General features: G+C 38.8%; 1 pseudogene; it reads right to left on the reverse strand.

Annotated features, from left to right (window-relative positions):
• Positions 1–1080: 1080 nt before the first annotated feature.
• On the reverse strand, positions 1081–4047 carry LOC101713316 (serine/threonine/tyrosine-interacting protein-like; annotated as a pseudogene).
• Between the last annotated feature and the right edge of the window lie 6989 nt (positions 4048–11036).

Raw genomic sequence — 11036 nt, forward strand, 5'->3', positions numbered from 1 at the left:
GTAGATGCTCCAGGAAGAACCTGATTACCAGGGCTGCAGGACCTTGAGCTCATCAGAAAAACAACAGCAGATCCTCCCCCATGGGTGGAAGCTACTGCCAGAAAATGGGGGTACTGCTGGGAAGGGACTGCAGAGAGCCCCTTCTTTGTAGTGAGACAAATTTCAGAGACGAGGACAGAAAAAAAGCAAGTTGGCAGTCTTGTTTTTGAGGATATACTGTGCAAGAACTCAGTATCAAGATTTATGTACTTCTAGCCTGTAATCCCAACACTTGGGTGGCTGAGGCAGGAGGAACACAAGTTGGAGGCCATCCTGGGCTATATGCAAGACCCTGTCTCAAAAAACTAGAAATTTATGCACTTTGAAAGAAAAAAGAAAAGAGGAAAGTCACTTGAAAATCTTAACACTACCTTTGTTTTTGAGCATCTTATACTATAAAGCAAAACATCTTTCTTTGATCATTAAACCTATTTTCCCTAAAGAATAAATGAATTAAGGTAATAGAAAGGAAGCATTAATTGGATTAGGTGGAAATAAGGATAGCTAATTAACAAGGGATCAAGGGTTTTAAAAATGGTCATTAATTTATTGTCATACTAAGAAAGTGGCAGATGCCTGCACTTCTGTTATGTTAGGTTCCATCATAAAATGTAACTGTAAAATTATTTTTTAAATGTAATATATAGAACACAAAATAAATTTATAGCAAACCCTAGGAAATTCTTTTGTTATAAATTACCCAAAAATGATAAACAAATCCCCCCTAACTTCCATTTTGTTTAAAGTAATAACTTCATATCATACAAATAAATTTCAAGTATGAAAAACACATTATTGCAATAATAACTCTTTGCAAGTCCAAAATTCTGAGTTTATAATAAAACTGTAAAAAAAAGTAAAACCATCAGTGCTGTCTACTGCAGAAGTCTGACATCTTCTTAACATGTTGCAGAGAAACATTTCTGGAACCAACATGTAAATGAAAGGAAACTACTTGTGTTTTTACCACTTTACATTATCATCATCTTTAGTATTTTCTCTTTCAAATTGAAATTCACACCCTCTATAATGTTACTCAAGTCAGCCATTCTGTGCAGTTGCCACTTGCATGTTTCCAAAATCATCTTCTTCATGTGTTCTCTTTAAACTGTCTGTGGTACCAGACCGAACAAATAAGGACCTTTCTATTTGGAGTGGTGACATCATCTGTATTGTTAATTTTGCTAGGTAGATGGCTTCATATCCCTGAAGTTGATGGACAAATCCAGCATTAGGATTAATACAAAATCGTCTTTCTTGCACATAAGCAAATGCATCTCTGTACTTCATCCCAAAGGTTTCCATAATGTACGCAATAACAAAGGCAGCACTTCTGGAGATCCCTGCATTTCCATGGACAAGAACTTTTCCTCCAGTTTGTAAGCTCCCATCAATAAACTCCTTAGTCATAGGGAAAAAATGTATTATATTTTCTACTGGATTATCTGCAATATCCAAGACTAAATATCTAAATGTTGAAAATTTGGTTTAATAAAGTTTGCTTCAATATTTTGTCGTATGCAAATTATATGAGTTATTCCATGTTTCTGTACTATAGGTAGCAGAGAAAGCTGGTTACTAAAGTCTCTTGGTGAACCTAACCTAAAGTTCATACCTTGCTTTTTATAGCAGAAGAATATGGGCCTAAGAACAATCCAGGTAAAATTTCCTGCACCTCTCCTCTCATAGGCTAGGTCCACTCCTCGGCGTAGTCCTTGCATTGTGGCAGCAAGAACTCCAGCTTCAGGTCCTCCAGGGCCTGACCCGCGAGCGGGCGGAGTGGGCGGGGGAACTCTCGCCGGCCCGACCCGCGGCGCCGAAAGGAAGGAGGGCCGGGGGAGCGGAGGGCGGAGGGCTCCCAACTAACACTCGCAGGCCAGGGAGCCCCAGCAACTCCGGTGAGGGTGGCGGCTTTGGCTACCGGGAAGAGGAGGGCTGGGCGACTCGTGCCTCTCTCACTCCCTCCCTCCCCCGAGTCTCCGCGCCCCTCAGGCCCTGAAGACTTCTTAATAAGCTGGTTACACCATGTGCAGGAGTCATTCTCAGTCAGGACACCAGAACACAGCGTGGACACGCAGGCTCCCTCTCAGCTCCTGTGGCTTCTGTTGGTTTGCCTACCAGGTAAGGCAGGACAACACTGTGGATTTATTCAGTCCAGTGTGATGTTTACTGCTGCCCTGCCCTTCTTGGAAATTCTCTGGTAATGTGATTAATTACGGTGTGTGTGTGTGTGTGTGTGTGTGTGTGTGTGTGTGTGTGTGTGTGTGTGTGTGTGTGTGTGTGCCTTTCCAATTTCAGGGATGAGATGTAACATCCAGTTGACCCAGTCTCCATCCACCCTGTCTGCCTCTCTCCAAGGCCAAGTCACCATCACTTGCAGGTCCAGTCAAGGCATTACCAATGATTTAGCCTGGTATCAGCAGAAACCAGGGAAAGCTCATAAACCTCTGATCTATGAACCAAACTGTTTGGGATCTGGGGTCCCCTCCAGGTTCAGTGGCAGTGCATCTGGAACAGATTTCACTCTCACCATAAGCAAGCTGGAGCCTGAGGACTTTGCAAATTATTACTATCTACAGTATAACAGTTTCCCTCCAACAGTGATACAAGCCATAACAAAACCACCGAAGGAAGCAGAAGTGAGAGGCTAAGCTGGACCAGCTGCTTGTGCTGTTGATTCTGTCTGCTGAATTTCTCAGATGCAGGAAGTCTACACATGAGGCACCATGGTAAGCAGGGACAGATTTCACTCTCAGCAATAGCAGCTTGGAGCATGAATATCTGACAATGTATTACTGCAAATAGTTTAATGGTTACCCTCCTACAGTGATACAAGTCATGACATAAAACATTCAGAGAAGCACAAGTGTTAAGCTGAGCCAACCAAACTAATCCTCCTGGTGCTTCCTTCAGCAGAAAGCTTTTACCAAATGCACCCACACTCTGAAGATCACTGGAAAGTTTAGGAAGATTAGCCAGGGGGGGTTCTCAGCATTGTTTCTCTTCTGCTGCACAGCCCTGGAATCATAGACCTAATAATGCCTCTCCTGGGTCAAGGGAGGTCAGAGATCCTTACGGATACCTGAAGTACTGTGTGTTGTAAAAATCCTTGTAGTTCATTCATAAAAAGCCAGGCCACAGGAATTTTATTTTAATATAGGGAATTAGAACATAAACTGCAGACTTTTGAAGCACTGTGAGTCTGATAGTCACAGATGCCAACCCAAAAATATTACAAATACTAAAATGAGATACTCAAAATGAAAGATTCTCTTGTCTTCTTTAAGAAGCTGGAAAAAAATCTGCTGAAGTAATTCTGAGCAGGAACTGGTTTTATGAGTGTTTGTTTGGTTTGGTTTTTCCACTGCTGGGGACTTCACAAGACCTTGTACATGGCAGGCAAGTGCTGTATCACTGAACTGCATCTCAACCCTTCAGGAATTGTTTTAATACAGGTAATCAGAATCGAACTTTTGGGATTTAAGTTGATACATTGGTTACAGAAGCACATACTACAAGTGGAGTATTCCCTGATGCTGCTACTGAGAGATGAGCACAAATATCTCTGAATGTTTGGGCTGTCTAAGCACGTGTATTTCAGATCTGTGTAGGAAAAGCAGGCCTGGGGATTTTGATGATCTCAGCTGCCTGGAGCAGCTCACAACGAACTCACCTCCTTCTATGTGCACTGCAGGTATAGGTATGTGGTGGTTAACGGATTAATTGTCAACCTGAGTGGGAATGCCCAGCTGATTTGAGTCAGTGTCCTAGGCATGGAACACCCAGTTTCACGAGGACTGTTGTTGGAATGGTATAAAAAGAACAGGTGTGAGTACTTCATGATGATTTTCTTTTGAGAGTCTCAGGTGTTCTCTGAAGAGCTCCACTCTTTGCCTTTGGTGTCATTTCCTGACTTTCAGCAAATATCCTTCAGCTTCCAGCACTGGCTTTTTGGCTTGCCTGCACAGATTCTTTAGCTTCTAGCACCAACCATTCTCCTCCTGGCATGGACACCTTGATCTTCCATCATTGACTCTTAGGTGTCCTGATGCAAACTCTTGAGGGACATTTCTGTGGGTTCCAGGCCTTGGGCTGGATCCATAGGATCTTTAGAGTAGGGACAGATTCTTTGGACTCTTCTATATTTGACTGTGGGAAGATATTGTCAGCTAATCTCATAAATTTCTGTGTCTTGCATTAACTCTAAATTAGAACATGTGCAGTCTTTTGAGGAGCCTCGCCCCAGCCTGCAAGCTCTTGTAAGTACTGACTAATACAATGTGGATGGCATTCAATCAACATTTTCTTATACTTCCAAGTCTCAAGGGAAGGTTTTAATAAAGCATATTTACAGTTATACAGTGAAAGAAAAGGAGTTATGGGAAATATACTTCCAAAAATAGTAGCAAGATATGAGGTGGCCTCTCTATATGGTCCCTGTTCCTGAACACTTAGAATAAGGACTGATTGGACATGGCCTGAAAATATTTACAGATGTGGTACTATGTGTCATTATAAGAAGTCTTCATAAATTCATTAAGTCAAGAGAATGAAGAAAAAAACATGAAATATATGGACCATTGGACAAATAAATAGCTTAATACATAAAGTAAATAGGAAAGCAAAGTAAAAATGAATGTACTTTTACTTTCTACTGAAAATTGTAAAGATTTCAATAGCATTGGTGAGGCCATGTAATTAATTCATAATTGAAGAAGAAAAAGTGGTCTCTGAAGGGAATAGAATATGCATAATGAAATGAGCAAATAGGAAGGTGAATAAAGCAGTTGCCTAAGTCACCTCTGACCTAGACCTAGATCCTAGAGGGATCCACTGTGCTACTTTTCCATGTGTGCAATAACCTTAAATGAGGGCTGGGGATTTAGCTCAGTGGTTTCACCGCCTGCTGCACAAGCATAAGGACCCAAATTCGATCCCCGGTACCAAAAAAATAAATAAGAAATTAAAAAATAACCTTAAATGAACATCTCCAATAAATGGAATCAGGAAATAAACAATATCATTGTCTGCATTCTTTCATTTAAAATGAGACTGAGGCCTTAGCTTTTTATTACTGAATAGTACTTCATCCTATAGATATATCACATCCGTCAATCCATTCACAACTTGATGGACCTTTGGCCTATTTACAATTTTTGCATGTCGTGAATAATGGTGCTATACAATAAGCTTAGAAGTGTTCATGTGGATATTTGCAGAGATTGCAATAAATCTTTGTAATCCGTGTGAAAAATTATTGTATAATTTATTTTTTCAATTTTTTATTACTACATGTTTAGAGTACATTCATTTTATAATCATCGAGGGGAGGAGATACAGGTACAAAATAAGGCTTGTTTCTTTCTATAATCCCTCCCCCTCCTGCCTCCCTTCCTCCTACTCTAATTTCCCTTTCCCATTGATAATAGGAATTTCCTATTTTTATTCCTGTTAAACTTAGTTCATGTTTACAGCATACAATGTTTATATTAATTGAGGAGTGTAGGATCTTGTACATGGCATATCTTTTTTTCTACTTATTTCCCCATCCTTCCTCCTCACCCCTCACCCTTTGTCCCCTGGACACCTTCCCATTCACCAGCATTCCTCCCTTTGTCTCCTTTTATCTTTCATAATTTCTTTAAAAAAGTTTTTTTCTTTTGGTTGGTGCACATTTACCATTCATCCGTACACTCCAGCACTGATGAGAATTCCTATTTTTCTGTTTCTCAACTACAGTGGTTATTCTCCATCTAAAAATATTACACCATTTATAATGCACATTAAAATATATTGTATTGTGGATTTAATTTCTATTTTCCTAATGACTAATAATTTGGAGTGTATTTTCATGTTCTTAACAGACATTTATATATCTTTGGTAAAACACATTGCTCAACTTTATTTTATTTTATTTTACAGTCCTCAGTTTTAAACTGGATTGTCTTCTTAAATATAATATTTTGCTCCTTTATTATGTTAGAATTGTCAACTTTCAATATTTGGATATTTGTCAGATAAACAATTTATAAATATCATCTCCCATTTTAGCATTTGTCTTTTTATTTTCTTCACAATGTGTTTAGAAATGTTCAGTTTTAAAAATTTTCTTATCAACTCTCCACAAGGAATGTGATAATTATCTACTGCAAATATGTATTAATAAACAAAAAAATAAAAATTAAAGAGAAAATGTTTTTCAACTTTGATGATGCCATTATATACCAATATTTTGCTTTCTATATCGAGCTTTCAATGTAACTGAAAAGTTTGCTGAACCTAACAACAACACATTTTCTGTAGTTTTTTCTTCTAAGAAATTTACAGTTTATGTACTCACAGTATTGTGATCCATTTTGAGTTAATGTTTGTGTCTTCTAAGAGGTCAGGATCAAAATCCAACTTCATTCATGTAAGTGTGGATGCCAAATCATACACTCACTCTATTAAATTGCCTGTGTATTGCTGAAATACAATTGATTCCAATTCAGTGGTTCATCTCTAGACTCTCATCTTCATTCCATTGATCTGTGTACAATTGTGCAAACACCACATGATCTTGACAAGTGTAAGATAGAGTTGCATTTTACTTTATAGTTCACCTTACACCTAGGGATGCAAGCCTTTATGTATTGATTTCCTTCCTCAGATGCACAGACATCATCCCAGGGCAGGCCCACTGCCCTGGTGACTCCTGTAATTACAGTTACTGGCATCACTGTGACGTCAGAAAATAAAGAGTAGCTGAGAGACTTTAAACCCACCACAAATGTTTTAAAAATCATGTCCAAGCACCCAGGGGAAAAGATAGGTGAGCCATCCATAAGGAATGTCCCCATGAGTTTTCTGCCCCCTTCACCTAGAACCTAGAACAGCATCCACAGCAGGGTGTTTTTATTGGTTTTGCTCATGCAAGCTACTTCCTTTATACTCAGCTTCTATAGCTGTTCAATTTCCTTCCTCCTCTTCAATTAAATCTTGTGGAAAGTTTGTGGCTATGGAAAGAACCTTGCTGAAGAGACTTCCCTTGTGAATTCTGATTTCACCTTTCACAGGCCAGATCAGGATCAATATTGTTACCAATGACATTGGATCTGACTACAATGTGTGGAAGCCTTTTAAAATATACATTGATGCCTAATGCAAGAAGGAGGATTTAACAATAACTGGAAAGGAACATGAAAACTATCATAATTCACAGGTGAAATGGTTATGTAGAGAAACAGATAAAAACCAATCTAAAGAGAAACCATAAGAATTACCAATAGAAGAGAGGTCCCAGGTAGCAGGGGACCCGCCCCATCCAGCCCGTGCCCCCAGCAGGGATCCACTTAGCCACCAGGGTGCCTGCAGGACCCCCACCCCCACCCCCCACTCCTCTGGCCTCTTGGCTGTACTGCCACCTGGTTCCACACTACAAAGACACAGGACACAGGGGACACTGGACCACCAGACCACCGTACTGGGTAAGTTGGAGGGATCATGACCTCCCATTGGAACTGGGACTATCTTCAGGGGAAAGGCAGCTGGAACATGCAGTACAATCCTGCAGAGTTCAACCCTACAGGAGGACAGGGAGCTCAACTTGGGACTTGCAGCCATAAATCTGCCTGAATCTCATGGGTCTGTGACTGGCTTGCTGAGACTCATTGACTAATATCTGCACACTGCTACCCACATTGTCTATTGTGACAGCAGAGACATACCCTGAAGGAGGCCCTTCATTTTCATTTTTATTTCCAAAATTAGTATTATTGGTTTGTTTTCTTTTTCTCCTATCTTTAATTTTTTCCCTAGTCTGCAAATTTTGTTTTTCTGTCCTTTTTTTCTTCTTTCTTTTCTCTTTCCTTTCTCTCTCTCTTACAGTCACTCTCTTGCTGTCCCACATTGTTTATCTCTCTTTGTTCCTGTTCTGGCCCTCATTTGGGTTTCTTCTTTATTTTTCCATTATTCTCTTTTTCTTTCCCTCTCCTGTGTCCTCTGGCCTCACTGCTAACCTTCCCCTATCCTTCTACCTATCTATCCCTCCCTCCCCAACTCCTTCTAACTCCCCATCCCAAAGGGTAAAGTTGGTATATTGAAGAGTTTATTCACTATAAACATACATTGGCTTGGTCCTCGATTTTGATTTAATTCACACAGTTAAAGGTGATAGATTAATAACTACCACAAAATGTCATTTTCTAAGATGTACTTGATTCTATGGTGTTGCTGATTGTATCACTTGGGCTAAGGTGTTTTTATTGATCTAGTCAGTGGTTCTTCTTGATATAATGAAAATGAGATAGCCTTAGAGTCATAAGAGAATCAAAACTTAAAGACCAGCTATATCTGGAAGGCACCTCTGAGAAGCAATCATTCCATAAGGGTTCTAATTACAAGGAACAAAGATACTTACAATAAGCAATTTTGAAGTATCAACCAAGGAGTTAAACCAAGGGCAGTATCAAAAACGAAAATGAGAAGACATTTAAGGAAGGCACAAACTCAGACTTCCACCTCACCAAGGGTCAACCCTGGGGGAAACGAGTTGAAAAAGTCTGATAGTCAACCACCTGGACACCCTGAACTGATAGCACAGGAAGTAACAAAACAGATGAATGAGGCTCTAGAAAAATTCAGAGTAGAAATAACCTCCCAGATATCTACAGAGATGGTGAGCAGAGTGAAAGACATGATTAGAGGCTCTAGAACACAAACAGATAAAAAAAAAGTAGATGAGCTCAGAAACATGCTGGAAGCCATGAATGCCGAGCATAAGAAAGAAATGGAAACCATGATTGCCCAACATAAGAAAGAAATGGGATCCATGAATCAGATTCAAACAGATATTCAGGAGATTATAAACTCCACTGAAAGTATCCACAGCAGATTAAGGGAATATGAAGATAGAATATCAGATCTAGAAGACAGGATTGCAGTTAAGGACATGGAAAACAGAGATTTCTTAAAAATGATAAGAGACCACTAGAAATCAATCCAGCAGCTGCTAGACAATGCAAAGAAGAATAACATAAGACTGATAGGAGTCCAGGAAAAAACAGGAGAAAGTACAATTGACATTAAAAAAAAAATTCACAGAAGTAATAGTGGAAAACTTCCCAGACAGAGGTAGAGGTAGAGAATTGGACATACAGATAAGTGAGGCATATAGAACTCCACCCAGCCATGATCAAAAAAAAAATCTACATCTATACATAAAATAGTCAAGATCCCAGAAACCCAACAGAAGAACAAAATCCTACAAGCAGAGAAAAGAAACAAATCACCTACAAAGGAAAGCCCATCAGAATCACAGCACACTTCTCAACACAAACCCTCAACTCAAGGAGAGCCTGGAGTGAAGTATTTCAAGCCCTAAAAGAGAATAACTTCCAACCTAGACTGTTGCATCCTGCAAAATTATCTTTCAAACTTGATGGGGAAATTAGATACTTCCACGACAAAGAACACCTGAGAAATTTCATGAGGACCAAACCAGCACTACACGCAATTCTAAACAATATCCTAGAAATAAACAATGAAGCTCACAACTCCATGAGGCCCAACAGAGGGAAGCCACTAGGCAAGGTAAGAAACTAAAGGGAAAGGGGGGAAAATAAAAGAGGAAACAAAAGTAAAACAGCATGACAAGGATAAATAAATATCAATTATAACTGTCAATGTTAATGGCCTCAATTCACCAATCAAAAGAATTAGATTGGCAGAATGGATTAAGAAGCAAAATCCAACAATATGCTGTATACAAGAAACACACCTACCTCAAAAAGAAATTCATAGACTGAAAGTAAAAGGATGGAAAACAGTTCTCCATGCCACAGAAATCCAGAAAAAAGCAGGGGTAGCAATATTATTTGCAGACAAAGTAGACTTCAAACCAAAACTAATTAAGAGAGACAAAGATGGTCACTACATCCTTTTGAAGGAACAATCCAAGAGGAAAAGATGACAGTTGTAAATATATATGCACAAAATATGAATGCCCCCAACTATACAAAACAAATATTAATGGACATGAAAAACCAAATAAGCATTAACACAATTGTGGTGGGGGACCTCAATATCCCACTATCACAAATAGACAGATCATCTAGACAAAAAATTAACAAGGAAATTCTAGAACTGAACCAAGTTATTGAACAAATGGACTTAATAGATGTTTACAGAGTTTCCCACCCCACAAAAAGAGAATATACATTCTTTTCAGCTGCACACGTGTCATTTTCCAGAATAGACCACATGCTAGCTCATAGGACATATCTAAGTAAATGTGAAAGAATTGAAGTTACCCCCTTTATATTATCAGACCATAGTACAATAAAATTGGAGATCAATAACATAAGAAACCACAAAACCCCAACAAACACATGGAAACTGAATAACAACCTCCTGAACAACCAATAGGTCACAGAGGAAATTAAAGAAGAAATTAAATAGGTTCTACAAGTAAATGATAATGCCAGTGCAACATACAGGAATCTATGGAACACAATGAAAGCAGCTCTACATGGGAAATTCATAGCAGTGAGTGTTCATATTAGGAAAACAGAGAGAACTCAGATAAATAACCTAATGCAGAAGATCAACTCCTAGAAAAAGAAGAGAATAGCAAACCCAAAGCTTGTACAAGAAAGGAAATTATAAATATCAGAGCAGAAATCAATGCAATGGAGACTAAAAGAATGATACAAAAATCAATGAATCAAAGAGTTGGTTTTTTAAAAGAATAAATAAGATTGATAAACCTTTAGCCAACCTTATCAGAAAAGGAAAAAGGCACAAATCCATGCAATTAAGAATGAAAAAGGTGAAGTCACAACAGATCCAACCAAAATCCAGAGGATCATCAATACCTACTTCGAGAACTTGTACTCTAATAAAATGGAAAACACAGAAGAAATGGACAGATTCCTGGATACATACGAATTGTCAAAGTTAAATGAAGAAGAAATAGAAATGCTAAACACCCCAATTACAATGAGTGAAATTGAAAATGT

Source organism: Heterocephalus glaber, unplaced genomic scaffold, assembly GCF_053883595.1.
Source record: "Heterocephalus glaber isolate CG9 unplaced genomic scaffold, H.glaber_assembly_v1.0 deba00000470, whole genome shotgun sequence".
NCBI lineage: Eukaryota > Metazoa > Chordata > Mammalia > Rodentia > Bathyergidae > Heterocephalus > Heterocephalus glaber.